This window comes from Lynx canadensis, chromosome C1 (genome assembly GCF_007474595.2).
Source record: "Lynx canadensis isolate LIC74 chromosome C1, mLynCan4.pri.v2, whole genome shotgun sequence".
NCBI lineage: Eukaryota > Metazoa > Chordata > Mammalia > Carnivora > Felidae > Lynx > Lynx canadensis.
Window position 1 is genome coordinate 160,804,891 of NC_044310.1, and position 15,637 is coordinate 160,820,527.

Below are 15,637 nucleotides of genomic sequence, written 5' to 3' on the forward strand. Positions count from 1 at the left end.
AATTGAATTATTTAATATCAAGAAATGAACTTCTATTTTGTTTCAGCTATTATATAGATTGAAGTCAATTTACCACAGCAAATAGCTAACCCTAACTCTCTCTTTTCCTTCCCTTGTCCTATTACCTAATTAACATGCTCTGATTATGAGATTGTTTTTTTTAACCAGGTTTACCAGTTGTCTATAGGTCATTCATAAGAAACACTGTCCTAGGCCCTTGTCATTCATGTGCAGGTAAAGGTGAGAAGCTAAAACCTAGAAGAGATTTAGAAAATACTCTTATTTCTATTCAGTGTTATAAAGATCTTGTGTGATGTACTGACTCAAAATTATTATCAGTGGTTGCCTATAGTGCTGTGTTGGAAAATTTTCTGAGGCAGTGTCCGGGCTAATAGAAAAGAACACTGTGATTAATTGGCAATAACTGTCATGGGCAAGTGAGGTAAGAGTGATGGCCCGGGTTCAAAAAACTTCGTCATCCCCGGGGTTAAGCCAATGTCTGTGGGTGCATTTACTAGGCTGTTCCTAGAAATATAACCCAGATTTTTTAAGTCTCAAGTAAGAGACACTTACTATTCAGGCAATATTGTTGTCATAGCTTTCATTTATACAAATTGTGTGATTTATTGGCAGCTTTGACAGGCAAAGATATGAATGTAATTCAGACTTCCCTTTGTCTAGATTCTGCTTGTTTAGTTCAGAAATCAGGTATTTTCAGGGATCAAAAGTTCTAGTAAGACAGTTTTGAAGGCACACATACTCCCCCCAGCTGAGCAGTGGCTAAGCAAATGGTTTTATTTTCTAGGATTGTGACCACATATCTTTAATTTGATGACCAAGCAACTCCCAGTTTGGTTTTTAGACTGGCCTAAAATACAAGGAAACAAAGAATAGGAAACATTCCCTGGTTAAGCTGTAAGTGGTTAAAAAGCAGACAGAACTCTATAATTTCTGCTGTGGAAATTAGAGTTTACTTACAGTGGCTCTCAAGTGCTTGGATTTCTTAAGCTAAGTGTTCTTTTTTTTTTAATTTTTTAATGTTTATCTTATTTTTTTGAGAGAGAGAGAGAGAGACAGAGTGTGAGTGAGGGAAGGGCAGAGAGAGAGGGAGACACAGAATCCGAAGCAGGCTCCAGGCTCTGAGCTGTCAGCACAGAGCCCGATGTGAGGCTTGAACCTACGAACGATGAGATCATGACCTGAGCTGAAGTCGGTCGCTTACCCGACTGAGCCATCCAGGTGCCCCAAGCTACATGTTCTTGGTTACTATTTTCTAGATGACAAAATGATAAAGTTCAGATGCACATATCTGAGTCCAACTAATAGTGCACCCACCAAAAATATCAGCTTGATCTGTAAAGAAACACGTTAAAGATTTCCTATGTTCATGGGACATGAAAATACTGGCCACCTGGGAAAGAATAATACTTTTCAACACAAAATAAGATTGATAAGTTAGCCAAGAAATTCAGGTAGTTTTTAATCATGAGGAAACAGTCAGACACATCTAAATTGAAGGATTTTCTCCAAAATAACTGGCCTAGAATCTTCTTAAAATGTCAGTGTCATGAAGGAATTGAAAAAAAAAAAAGAAAGAAAAAACACTGGGAAGGGGTTGTTTTAGATCAAAAGAGACTAAAAAGGTATAATACAATGTGTGATCTTTGAATCTTACATAAAGCTGAACAAAGACATAAAAGAGATTTATTGGAGAAATATGAACATGAACTTTATGTTACATAATAGAATTGTATCAATGTTAAGTTTCTTGAGTGTGATAATCATAGAAGGTAGAAGAATGTCCTTTTTCTTAGAAGATATGTGCTGTAGTATTTAAGACCATGGTGTCAAAATGTCTGTCACTTACTCTCAAATGTTCAGAAAACAAAATATGTGTGTGTGTTATACATGGAGACATAAAACAGATGTGGTAATAGCCAGTGAATCTAGGTGAAAGATACATAGGCACTTATCATTCTAGTTTTACAACTTTTCTGCAGGTTTGAAAATTTCACGTGAAAAGATTGAGGAAAATAAATGAATTGAGAAAAAATTCAGATAATTTATACTTAGCTTTTATCAAATTTAATGTCTGATGGCAATTGGTAACTTTAGACATTTTAACTTATAAAAATATATAGAAAATTTGGGAAGTAGGGAGATAATTTACCTATTACCCTGTCATTTCTAATACAAATATTATACTTTTCTCTTGCTTCTCAATTTTTTTCTATGTGCATTTATAAATAACATCACATTGCTACAATTTTCATCTGTTTTTCCACCAAATATTATGTCCTAAGAATTTTCTTTTTTTTTCTTTTTTTTAATTGTATTTATTTATTTTGAGAGAGAGAGAGAGACAGAGTGTGAGCAGGAAAGGGGCAGAGAGCGGGAGACAGAATCCTAAGCAGGCTCCAGGCTCTGAGCTGTCAGCACAGAGCTGGACCTGGGGCTTGAACCCACAAGCTGTGAGTGAGATCATGACATGAGTCAAAGTTGGATGCTCAACTGACTGAACCACCCAGGCACCTCCTAAGTATTTTCTATAATATTATATCTTCAGCAGTCACAACAACCACTTTTAATAGTTTCTTGGTATTCTTTTGAGGAAATATGTATTTTCATCAACAATTCCACAATTTCGTTTTCTAATAAGTAATCTTCAATGAATGTTTTCTCATGTGGCTTTTTCCACATAGTGGATTCTAATATTGGCGTAGGTTTCCACAGGTCAGGTTGCTTGATCTAATGACCGTTTATGGAGGACTATAAACACTCTGCCATGATTTATTCTTTTAAACTCTGAGATAGTGGGAGCTTAATGAAAGTGAGCTATTTTAAACAGTTACACTTCTTTGGGTCTGAATATTTTTAGATTTCTAATGCTCCTTCCTTGCCCCGTCCCTGTCAACTGCTTGCAGGACCCTATGTCTTTCTTTGCCACCATCTATTCCTTTAGATGAATTCTTTCAAACTGAGATCCTGGGCACCAAGAGGTGGGGGTCTTTAATCTTTTCAACATTTCACTGGCCTAACAGAAGTCATACGTTTATTTACAATTAAGCACGTGCGAGCGAGCTTAGAAGTGCAGTCTCTGGCCCTAGTTGAGCCTTGCTATGACTGAAACCCTGGCCAATAGCTCACCTGCAACCTGAGTCTCTGAGCCAGAATCCAACCACCCTGCTCTCAGGTTCCTGATCCTCAGAGATTCTGTGAGATAATAAAGGTTTGTTGCCTTCAGCTGTCAAGGTATAGAGTAATTTGATACATAGCTACAGATTAACTAATACAGAATTTGGAAATGGGATGTGGTCTAAAAAAAACATAAAATGCGGACAGAAGACTTGAATAAACACTTCATAAAAGAAGATGTCTGAATGATTAACGAGCATATGAAAAGGAGCTCATCATTAGGCATTGGGAAAATGCATATTAAAACCACAATGAAATATCATTTCATACACACCTGAAAGGCTTAAATCAAACAGATTGACAACTTCAAGTGTTGATGAGGATGTAAAGTAATCGGGACTCTCATACATTGCAGGTGGGAGTATAAAACAGTGCAATCACTTTGAAAAACTACTAAAATTAATATAAACCTACCCCTATTGACCCAGAAAGTACAGTCCTGGGTTTATAACAAATAAATGATTGCATATGTCCAAAAAGAAAAGAGTACATAAATGTTCTTAGCAGCTTCCTTCAGTATATGCCTAAGCTGCAAATAACCAGGAGAACAGGAAACAAATTGTGATCCAGGCAGTGGAATACTATGCAGCAGTACACATAAGTGAAGCTTCTATGCAGCAACTTGGATGAATCTCAAAAGCACCATTTCGAGCAAAAGCAATATATACCATATGATTCCATTTACATCATCTTCAAAATCAGGTAAAACCAATCTGTGGTGATAAAAGTGAGAGTAGTGGTTACCCCAGGATTGATAAGTTGTATTGACTGGAAGATAGGAGGGAATTCTCGGGCGTGATAGAAGTGTTCCATATTTTGATCTCGATGGTGGTCACAGTGGGCTATACATATGTGTCTTAGCCTATTCGGGTCTCTATGACAAAATACCAGAGATGGATAGCTTATAAACAATGAAAATTTATTTCTCACAGTTGTGGAGGCTGGAAGTCTGAGGTCAGGGTACCGGCATGGTGATGGTCTTCTTCCAAATGGCAGACTTCCTGTGTCTTCACATGGCAGAAGGAGGCAAGGGAGCTCTTTTGGGTTTCTTTTACAATATATCTGCCCTCGTGACTTAATCACCTCCCAGAGGCCCAACCTCAATACCATCACCTGGGGGGTTAGGTTTCAACACATGCATTTTGGGGGACATATTCAAACCAGAGCAATATGTAAAAAAAATTCACAAAACCATACCCTTAAGATTTGTTCATTTTACTCCTAAGTGTAAATTACATTTCAATAATACATTGTTTAAAAAAATCCAAAGTCCTTTCTATGGTCCATAAGGCCCTAGGGATGGTGTCTTCTTTGGCTCCCTCTTTGACTTCATTTCTTGACACTCTTCCCCTTATTAATTTTCCAAACACACTACCTTTCTTCCTGGTCCTCTAACACATCAAGCATGCTGCCACCTTTGCATTGACTCTTCCCTCTGTCTGTAATCTCTGTCCTCAAATATCACCTTTCATTTTATTCAGGTCTTTGGTTCCAGTCACAGTCACAGCTCTCTGGAGAACAGAGCTCCAGGCACGGACTTAAGCACTGTTAGTGCTCTATTTGGAAGGTAAATCCCACACAGCTGGTCACTCAGTATATTTGTTTCCTAGGGCTGTTGTAACAAAGTACCACAAACAGGGTCACCTAAAACAACAGAAATTTGTTGTCTTGCAGCTCTGGAGGCTAGAAATTCAAAATCAAGATGTTGGTAGGTTTCATATGCCCTGAAACCTGTAGGGGATCCTTCCTCGTTTCTTCTAGCTTCTGGTGTTTGTTGACAATCCTTGGTGTTCCTTGGCTGGTAGATGCATCATTCCAACCTTGGTCTCTGTCATCACATGGCCGTCTTCTCCCTCTGTGTCTCTGTCTTTTCTTCTTATAAAGACATCAATCATATTGGGTTAGGACCTGCCCTGATGACCTCATCTTAACTCAATTACATCTGCAAAGACCCTCTCTCCAATAAGGTACTGGGTTCAAGACTTCAACATATCTTTTGGGGAACACAATCCAAACTACAGCAGTCAGTAAGCACATAGGCTTGGTCACAGAGGTCGACTTCTGACAGGCTGTATGGAGAAATCATATATTGGAACAGTTCATCAGAGGGAAAAAGGGAGAGGACGTTTATCTGCCCAGTATCCTCCAATCTCTTGTCTCCCACTGGTCACAATTCACTCAGGGGAATTAAATCCTCTGCATTTCCGTATTTCATCCTTTAGCCCCATCGGCAGTTGCTCAGGAGACAAAGCCCTGCAGTTTGGCGTTTCAGCTGAGTTTGGAGAGGAATGGGGAGAGGAGTCAGACATTCTAGACCTGCGGCTAGTGATCCTCAGGCAGGGAAACCACAGGGGTCTGCACGGAGTCTGCAAGACTTTGCTGTGGCAACCAAAGAGGAGCAAGTGGCTGGGGATGAGACAGGTGGTGTACAGACAGATCCCACACTCTGCTCAGATGTCACCTTCTCAGGGAGGTCTTTTCTGACTACTTTGTATCAAATAGAAGCCCCTTCTCCATCTCTGTACTACCTTATTTTGCTTAATTGTCCTTCATAGCCTGTCCCCACTAGACATATATTTATGTGTTAATTTGCTTATATTTATTTTACCCACTACAATATTCCATGCAAGTAGGACATTTGTCTGTTCTCTTCTCTAAGTGCCTAGCATAGTGCCTGGCACATTTGTAGGAGCTCAGTAAATATTTACTGACTTGAATGACTAGATGAATTAATGGTGTAAAGAAACGAACCTCCTGTTGGGAGGTAACTGAGTGGGTGGCAGTGGGGTTATCTTAGACACAGACACACCTATCACAAACAGGTCAGGGCCTAGCTTCACCTGAGGGGAAGGCTCCATTTCCAGGGTTTAAACTGTGCGGCTCCCAGAGTTGGTGAGGAGCTGCCAGAATCACAGCTGCAAAGCCTCAGGGCCATCAGGAAGAGGAAAGAACTGACAGAATTGGGATCTCCCTGTTGTGAACTTGGAGAGCTGAAAGTGTGTGGTCCCCCTTGCCCTGCAGAGTCATAGCAGGTAAAGAATCCTGTCTTTGCCTCTTGACTTCTTCTAAGCCTCCTGAGTTATTTTCTGCCTCTGAAACTAAACTAGTACTTCTAATCCAGAAATGCCAGTAAATGTATCTTCTTTAGTAGCACAGCACTACCATATTTTTTTATGTGAAAATTGGGACACCTAAGCAAAAGAGCTCAACTCATTACTTCATTGTCCAGTCAAAATTTTATGTCTCACTTTAAATGACAATTCCCTGTTTACTTCCTTCAGGTTCTGCATGTTTTGGGTTTAATATAATCAATATGATTTTTAGTCATAAACTCCTTTCTGTGCTTATTTTCTCTACGGAATCCACTATATAAAGCAATCTATTTTTGAAATATGTTGGAGCCCACATTGGATTACAGATGAAAAGGAGATTGTAACAAATGTTGGGTGGCTGTAATTCACTTGAAATTGTTTTCATGATAATTTTCCCTATTAGTGTGAAAAATGTGTATAATAACAAAGACAGAGATTTTCTGACTTGAATAATATACTATGCTCCTCTTGCATAATATCAAAAAGCAACAGTAGCTTGTTATTTCAGCAAAATAGATATACTCCACTAGAAAATTGGCCTAAGATTAATGCTGTGACATGGTGACATTTTCCTCACCCCAAACTATTTAACCAAGTTCATTACTGCCTCTCTAACCAACTCAACCTGAACAAGTAGCAGATAGTACACTTCCACACACAGAGGGACATTTGTTTAGGTAAGGAAGGTTTTGGCTCTGGTGGTGATGAGGGAGCATGGGGCAAGCTGACGGCAAAGTACAGGCTAACAGCATGCACCCCCGCTGCCCCAGGTGGGATATGTGTGATATTCCTCAGACACTCCTGGATGCCCAAGAACAAGGGAAAGGAAAGAAAGCAAACGGTTGGCTGACAGAGATCACAGTCATGCAGGACAGGAGTCTCCTATCCATAAGTTTATGGATAACTTAGTAAACTGCAAGAAAAAGGCAATCTTATCCATAGCCTGATCTCTGGAAACCTATCGACTCTGTTTCCAGGAGCCCTAATATCACCCTCATCAAGATGGAAAGGGGTTTAAGTGCTTGCCATGGTGGCATGGGAAACTAAGGCAAGTGAAAAATTAAATTCCCTTATTGCCAACAGCCCATTGACGAGTCCTTGAAACAGGCAGAGAGACCTCCCTCCAGGAGTGCAGTTGCCTCGATGGTGACACTTTACTAGGGGCAAAAGGGACTCTTGGCTTAACATTATCCTGGACCCCCACTCTCACCCCAGGATCCTGTAAGTTGACTTTAACATATAAAAATTCCTTTAGAAACTTCCTTTATCTCAACTCCCCCAAGATATATGCTGGCAATCATACTCCAAGCTTATGGCTCCCTGATGTGCATCTGAAGGGTCTCATGACTGAGGTTTTACTAAATGGTAATAAATGGCATTTTCCTAACAGCAGCTAGCCACTCAAGGTCCTGGAAACCTTGTTTCCAAAGTGCCTTAGAGACTTACTCTATCCCTAACCCCCTCCCAACCTGAAGGTATATAATCAGTTACCTGTCACAACCCCAATGCAGCTCTTTCTTCCCATGAGTCCTGGCCCCATGCTTTAATAAAATCACCTTTTTGCACCAAAGATGTCTTCAAGAATTCTTTCTTGGCTGTCAACCCTGAAACCCCCACCATCACCCCAAAACGCCATCAGTGGAGTGTTGAACCTGCTCCTTATTTAGACCAGAGTGATTTGCCTATCAGTGATTTTCACAGTTCTTGATTACAGAGGAACTGTCCCTTCTGAAAACATGGCCAGGTGGAGCATTCAAACTCTTTCATAACCAATTCCCCTTAGGCAGGGGGTTCATATATGAACTAATGCAAATAACTACCAGTTTTCTTTATAGAGGTCAGTATCTTTCTCTATAATACAATTTTACTTCTGGAGCAAAAGACTTTTCTTCTCTTTTAGGACTTGCTTCCGTAACTAAGTCATACATTTTATCTCTGAGTAATATTTTTTTTGAGAAGGTTCATTTTAACTATGTCTCCTGACTATACAATTTACCTTTCTGCAGAAGACTATTACCACACATAGCCTCTTTTTAGGGACTATAAAAACTGACAACTTAAAATTTTACATTAGTTCATCATGAATCTGGAAATTGGAAGGCAGTCACTAGATAATCCCAAGACTATTTTTCCTTGTTTTTCATAATATTTCAATGTTTACTTTAATTCCACTGCCCCCAAATTGGATATATCTAAAGTGCAATTCAAACTGCATAGCTAATTCCTCTCTAATTGGCTCTTACATGCGATAATGATACATATACCAAAACCAAACAATTCTACTTTTAAAACTCACAAAGAAGCCTAATATGAGGTTCTAAAAATGGGTCATTGTGACTTTGCCTTATTGATAAAATTTTTATATTATCATCACCAAATTGTTAGCCACTTTCCTATCCCTGCCTATTGTTTTAAGATTTTAATCCAAATATACTCCCCCAAATTGACAAATCTTCCAAGTTTTAAATCAAGACCATGACACTTGTTTATTATAAACCACAAATTGGGCCTCTCCTGATCAGACAGTTTTAATTATGCATTTCTTCTTTAGAAAGCTTATGAGACCACGTGAGCTACACTCTCCTAATGAGTGTGGTATTCCTGTGGTAGTCCTTACAACTCCCAGGTGAATAGCCTTGCCTGGGAAAGGCAATTGTCTTAGTTGAGTAGGCATTAATGTTGAAGGTATGGAAAAGGAAGTTGGCTTGATTCCGTTTTCACTAACCTATCACAGATGCTAAATTCAAGTTTCACCTGAGGCACCAAACTAGGATAGATATGAAATCCCAAAGTGAGGTGCCAAGATGCAGGCCTTCAATCAAAATACCAAAGAAGACAAAGATCAGCTCCATGAGTCTAAAACTTCTCATTGCAGGAGGAAATAACAGTGTCCAGGAAGTGGAAACTCAAGGAGGATTTCCTAAGGAGTATTTTCTTGGCGAGAGCTGTGCTATGGTTCCTACTACCAAGGGTGGGGGGTAGGGAAGGCTCCACTGGGCCATTCAGAGAACAGTTCCCTAAGTCAAGAGCAAGGGGAATTCATGTCTGACTCCAACCTTGGAATCTACAGACCAGGGGAGAGGATTTGTGAATTTCTTGGCAATGGGGGTAAGTGCTGTTGTTAGGACTAGTCTGTGCTTTCAGAGTTTATCGGGGGGTGGGGGGAATAGGCACAAATATTTCTATGGACCAGATGTGAGACACATAGGAGAGAACAATCCCGCAGTCCCTATAAGTCCTGCTCAAGAAGACAGCTGGCAGGGGCGCCTGGGTGGCGCAGTCAGTTAAGCGTCCGACTTCAGCCAGGTCACGATCTCGCGGTCCGTGAGTTCGAGCCCCGCGTCAGGCTCTGGGCTGATGGCTCGGAGCCTGGAGCCTGTTTCCGATTCTGTGTCTCCCTCTCTCTCTGCCCCTCCCCCGTTCATGCTCTGTCTCTCTCTGTCCCAAAAATAAATAAACGTTGAAAAAAAAAAAAAAAGAAGACAGCTGGGTATGGGTGGAGGGTAAATTCGGATGGTACAGAAGGAGGCAGTTTGGAGGGGACCTCAGGGAAGCCAGGCCCTAAGGGGGAGCAGGTAGCCAAAACAGTGGCACTTGCCTACACTGAAGGCCCAGCAGGAAGGCTGACCAAGAATATGTGAAATACCCACGAGAGAAAGAGCTGACCTGATACCTTTGTCAGGCCTGGAAAATGTGATGCCAACTGTCCCAGCCAAGGGAGAACTTTCCTTTCCTCCTCTCCTTTTCTCTCCTCCCTTCCCTAATTCTTTGATTCTAGAAGGGTAAAAACTAGCAGGCATTAAGTACAGGCAGAAAGAGCAAGGAAAAAAGAAGCTGACCATATCTTCTTTCCTAAAGACTGGAACCAGCCTGTGCCAGCTCTAAATGGGGGAGGAAGAGAAAATTCTCCATGAATAAAGATAGAAGTATTTAGTAATATATTGGTTTGGACACTTTAACAGAAAAACTGTAGTACTTTCTATCATCTATAAGTGACCAAAAAGGGCCTGAGTGGCTCAGTCAGCTAAGCAAAGTTTCCCAAAATGTATTCCAAGGACTACTAATTCCTAAAAATTTTAATAGGGACTCCATAGGGGCACCTGGGTGGCTCAGTCAGTTAAGCATCAGACTCTTGGTTTTGGCTCAGGTCATGATCTCATGGTTCACGGGTTCGAGCCCGTGTTGGGCTCTGTGCTGACAGTGCGGAGCCTGCCTGGGATTCTCTCTGTCCTCCTTTCTCTGCCCCTTTCTACCTCCCCGACTTGTGCGCTCTCACTTGCATGTGCACACATCTCTCTCTCAAAATAAACTTAAAAAAAAAAAAAAAAAAAGGGACCAAAAAAGCTATATATCCAGTGGCAGAGTAGAATTACCCTACTGAACAAGTCTAAAGCAGAGAGAAAAAACACTAAAATTGCTTTTATTTATTTTTTTAAAGTTGAAGTACATTTGACATATAATATATTAGTTTCAAATGTACAACATAATAATTAGATATTATGATCACCATAATAAGTGAAATGATCACCACAATAAGTCTAGTTAACATCTATTACCACATATGGTTACAAAAACTTTTTCTTATAATGAATAAAGTTGCTTTCATAATTTCACCCAGAAGTCCTGCTTCTTCAATAAATTGGTTGTATCACCAGCAAGAGTGATGGATATATTTTTATAACCCACCTTCCAGTGAGGTAGCTAAAACAGGGTGAATCAAATTCTCCCTATACACAAATATGGGGATGTCTAATGAATGTCTAATCTATAACAGAATTCCCAGGACTGGGAAAATGTGAGGCCTTATTGTGCTTCTGTCACTGTGCTATTGATCTCTATATTATAATATGAAGAATGACAGAGCCAGGTAAGCATAGAGTGAATGGAGAAAAGATTTTGAGACTAAGTCTAAAATAGTCTTCAGGAAACTTTAGTGTTTCTCATGGAGGCAGATGCATCCTTTATATCTCACACAGCCAAAATGCATAATTAACAGATGCCAAGGCCCTTTAGTATAACAGATCTCAATTGATTGTCACCAGGTTCCCATGAAATGCAGAGGGCATTTCAGATAATAGCAGATGCTATTTATCTGCATTATACAGAAAGTAATAACTGTAATATAATATAGATAATATTATATAATACAACAATAACAACAACAACAACAACAACAACAATGGCTAACAGTTATTGAGGATGCATTATGTACCTGGAACTTATGCTAAATTTCCTATAACCATCATATTCATGTATAATTCCATTAATGTCTCCACTTTACTGATGATGAAACAAGGTCTTAGGCTAAGTAATTCACTTAAGGTCAAACTGTAGATAGAGGATGGAACTGCAACTTAATCTCAACCGTTTCTCAAATTCCTAACCCTGAACTTCTGCTCAGATGAACAAAATGGAACTTGGACATTAAGTAACTCATTCAAAGTTCTACAATTAGTAGTCACTGGCATTAACGAACTTGGGTCTTGTAACCTATCCTTATCTCATTGGAGATCTTCAATGAAGATCTCAGCTCTCTCATAGAGAAAGAATTCACTAACCTATAGGAAGGAGATTAAACAAATATTTTTTGCCAATGAAAAAACAGGCCTCAAAGGAAGATACTTTAGGTAAATTATATCTATACATTAGAATATTTTGTAGCTATTATTTTAATGAAGATTATTTTAAACATGTAAAGCACTTTTCCATTCCAAATAGAAAAAGTTACATAAAATACTAATGCTTTCAAGTTTGTATGAATGCATGTATCTATAGACATATGCAGTTGACCCTTGCATACCTTGGGTTTGAACTGCAGGGGGTCCACTTACATGTGGATTTATTTTGATCAATATGACCAGTACAGTAAATATACTTTCTCTTCCTTATGATCTTCTCAGTAATATTTTATTTCCTGAAGCTTACTTTATTCTAAGAATATAGTGCACAATACATATACATAATGAGAATTAGGGGACTGATGTTGATAAGGCTTCCGGTCAACAGTAGATTATTAGTAGTAAAGTTTTGGGGGGAGTCAAAATTATATGCAGATTTGACTGCATGGAGGTGGGGATGGTGGGGAGGCAGTGGTGGGAGGCTGAAGGTGTGTGTGGTGTGTATATCAGCGCCCCTAATCCTGAAGCGATTCAAGGGTCAACTGTACACGTAATTGAATGTAAGTAGCTAGTTATATGCATGTTTTTATGGGTGTATATATGATTATATCTTTTTCAAATGGGAAATTAAGAATAAAATGCACTAAAGTATTAGAGATAAGTTATTATCTCTAGGTGGTGGAATTATGGGTAGCTTTTACTTTTTCTCCTGTACTTTATTTTCCTCCAAAAGATCAATACATGTTCTTTTTTATTTCTCCTACCAGATGGGTTTATTATTTTATTATTATTATTATTTGCTTTTCCAGTTTTATTTGAGATATAATTTGCATACCATAAAATTCTCTCATTAAAAAAGTTTTTTTTTTACATTCATTTATTTTTGATAGAGAGAGACAGAGCACAAGTGGGGAAGGCACAGAGAGAGAAGGAGACACAGGATCTGAAGCAGGCTCCAGGCTCCGAGCTGTCAGCAAAGAGCCCGACCCGGGGCTCAAACTCATAGACTGTGAGATCATGACCTGAGGTGAAGTCGGACGCTTAATCGACTGAGCCACCCAGGTGCCCCAAAATTCGCTCATTTTAAATACACCAATGATATTGTTAAATTTACAGAGTTGTGCATTCATCACAACAAGCAAATTTTAGCACATTTCCAACACTCCAAGATTTCTTGGGCCCATTTGCAGTCACTCCCCATTCCCACTCTCCAGACCTAGGCAATCCCTAATCTACTTTCTGTTTCTATAGACTTGCCTTTTCTGCACATTTTATCTAAATGGAATCATACCATATGTGGTCTTTTTAGTCTGGCTTGATTTACATTCTTTTAAAGAAAGAAAAAGAATAAATATTCTCTGGTTCTTTGCCTTTTGCATCAAAACCAAAGAAAATCCCTACTTTCTTCCTCTTCATAATAGCATAATCATGTTACAACATCTTCTTTACCTCCGTAGTTCTTGACTCAAATCCCTTGTAGACACTAAGAGTAGGTTGTAGAACAGTGAACTTATTCCAGATATTTCAAGGGTCTCTCCTATCCTTGTTTCTCACAAGTTTCCTTATTTCTTTATATAAAAAAAAATATAACTATTTTACTCTTATCACCTGGGCAGTCATTTTTTACTTGCCTTCTACTCTTGATTCTTTTGACCAAACCAGTGACTCCATCTCTGAAGTGCAAGGGCTTTGGAATCAGACCTGGGTCTGGTTCAGGAACCCCCAGTCCTGAGAGGCCAGTAGCTGGGCTCTCAAGAGCAAGTTATCAATCTTTCCTGAGGCTCAGTGTCCTTGTCCTGGTGAGTACATTGGAGTTACTGGTACCTACGACCACAGCTAAATGGGAACATAAGAGGGCTCTGGGTAAGCCAATGATTGCTGGTACTCCTTTGAAAGAATATTTTTTAAATAATTCTTCAACGTCTATTTTGAGGAAAGACAGGGTTTCCATAGAGCAAAACAGATGCCTTGCAGTTCATTAGACCTATGCTCCTTAGAATGCACATTTGACTTCTTGGGCTCTCATTGCCATGTCAAGTAGCTCATCAGGGTTCTTTTAACCCAAACAACACTCTCCCTCAAAGGACTGATAAATATAATTTTCTATGTTTCATTTTCCAAGATTTTTGTCCCTTTTTGTGGAGTAGTGGCCTGGGCAGCTTTCCTTCTGACTTGGCTTCATAGAATGTTTGGAAGATTAAGTGGGATAACACTTGTGGAGATCTCTGCATAGCTTGTGACACCAACGGATATTCAATAAATGGTGACTCTTAGTATTATGGCCAAAAACCATGTCAACTCTGAGATTCTGGTAATGGAACATCATATGCAGTCATTTTTTCCTCTAGCTCCTTACATTTATTCTTGAGTAAAGGCATTCTGAGAGAGCATTTGGTAACCTTGAAATGTTCTCAAGAGCTCTTTATAAACAAATCTTAATAAATATGAGACCCATTTCCTCCCTCATACCTCTATCAGAAAGAAAAGCAGCAACAGAAATGCCTTTGCTACTCTTTGTATGGCGTAACATTTTAAATAGTACTTACCTAAAACATGATAGAAATGGATGCAGGTCAGCTGGGGACAAGCACCAAGCAGGGAGGTGTTGCTGAGAGAATGGGGTGGCAGGTCTGAAACCAGATCCTGGCTATTGAGCAGAGGGAAAACAGCAAAGTCTTTGGAGGAGTTTTATTAGGATAAAAGCATCCCAGAATGCACCTGCTGTTTCATTCTCCAGTCTCCTTGAACCTCCTCTGAGCAGGGGAGTAAGGGCAGGGCAGGAGAGAAAAAAACCAAAGTGAGGTTAGCAGTGCTATGTCTCTTTTCCCATGATCTATTCCTAAAGGTACAGCATAAATATCAAAACAGGGTTTGGTAGTAGTCCGAAAGATTTAACTTGTCCCCAAATTCCTAAATAACGATTCGAGCTTAGTTTGATTTTTGGCTGAACGTAACCAAACAACTTCTAGGCATAACATTTGTTGTGCACGCCTACCAGGGACAGGATGAAGTGACCACCTACCCATTCAGCACTCCAGCCAAGGAAAGGGCCGGCACGTGGGGCCAACCATGCAAGTTTGCCCACGTGCCTTGGGATCTTGGCTCCCAGACCCCAAACCTCAGTTCTGCTTGTGGCTCCACTACTCCCCACTCTTAACTGTGTTTCTTCTCTCCATGCAGGTGATGGAGGCCCAAGCACGTCCCAGGTTCAAGGCCAGAGACTTCGGCTAGGCATCCCCTCAGTCACCGCTGGTGACCCTTCTGGCCCACTGGCTGCCCCCCCCCCCCAATCCTGCTTCCAACATGCCTTCACTGCCCCTCCATTCCATCCCAGCTCTTCCTCACCCTTCAGGACAAACTGTCCCCTGGACTCCACACTTGGTGACTACCGTGGGTGCTCCGGCCCTAAGCCATGATAACCTTCCTCTTCATCCCTTTTGAAAGGGGAAACGGGAAAGGTGAGCAAGAAACCGCCAGCAAGTTTCGACCACCGCCGAGGAAGACTAATGGGTTTCTAAGGAAACAGGGAGGCAGCAGCCATTTTAGTGGCATTCGCTGTATGAAAAATATATACACTGACATTCACCCCCGCCCCCTCCTCCTCCCCCTCCCCCCTCCCCACCCGTGGCGCCTTCGCTCCGTCCGCGCTTCCGAGGCCCAGGTCTCCCCGAGACGTGCGGCCACCTGTCGCAGGTGGCCGGCCACGCTGGGTCGCCCCGAGCCGCCCTCCCC

At 40.5% G+C, this 15,637-nt stretch overlaps 1 long non-coding RNA gene across 3 annotated transcripts; it reads right to left on the reverse strand.

The window, feature by feature from the left end:
* Positions 1–4,874: 4,874 nt before the first annotated feature.
* LOC115521255 lies at positions 4,875–15,610 on the reverse strand. 3 transcript variants are annotated; one of them, XR_003971007.1, is made up of 4 exons: positions 15,528–15,610; positions 15,251–15,339; positions 14,452–14,658; positions 4,875–5,264 (listed from the first exon to the last, which is right to left on the reverse strand). It is a non-coding gene; the product is annotated as an uncharacterized LOC115521255 (long non-coding RNA). The 3 variants fall into 3 exon arrangements; XR_003971004.1 differs by lacking the exon at positions 15,528–15,610 and having other exon boundaries at positions 15,251–15,491; XR_003971005.1 differs by lacking the exon at positions 15,528–15,610 and having other exon boundaries at positions 4,875–5,467; positions 15,251–15,491.
* Between the last annotated feature and the right edge of the window lie 27 nt (positions 15,611–15,637).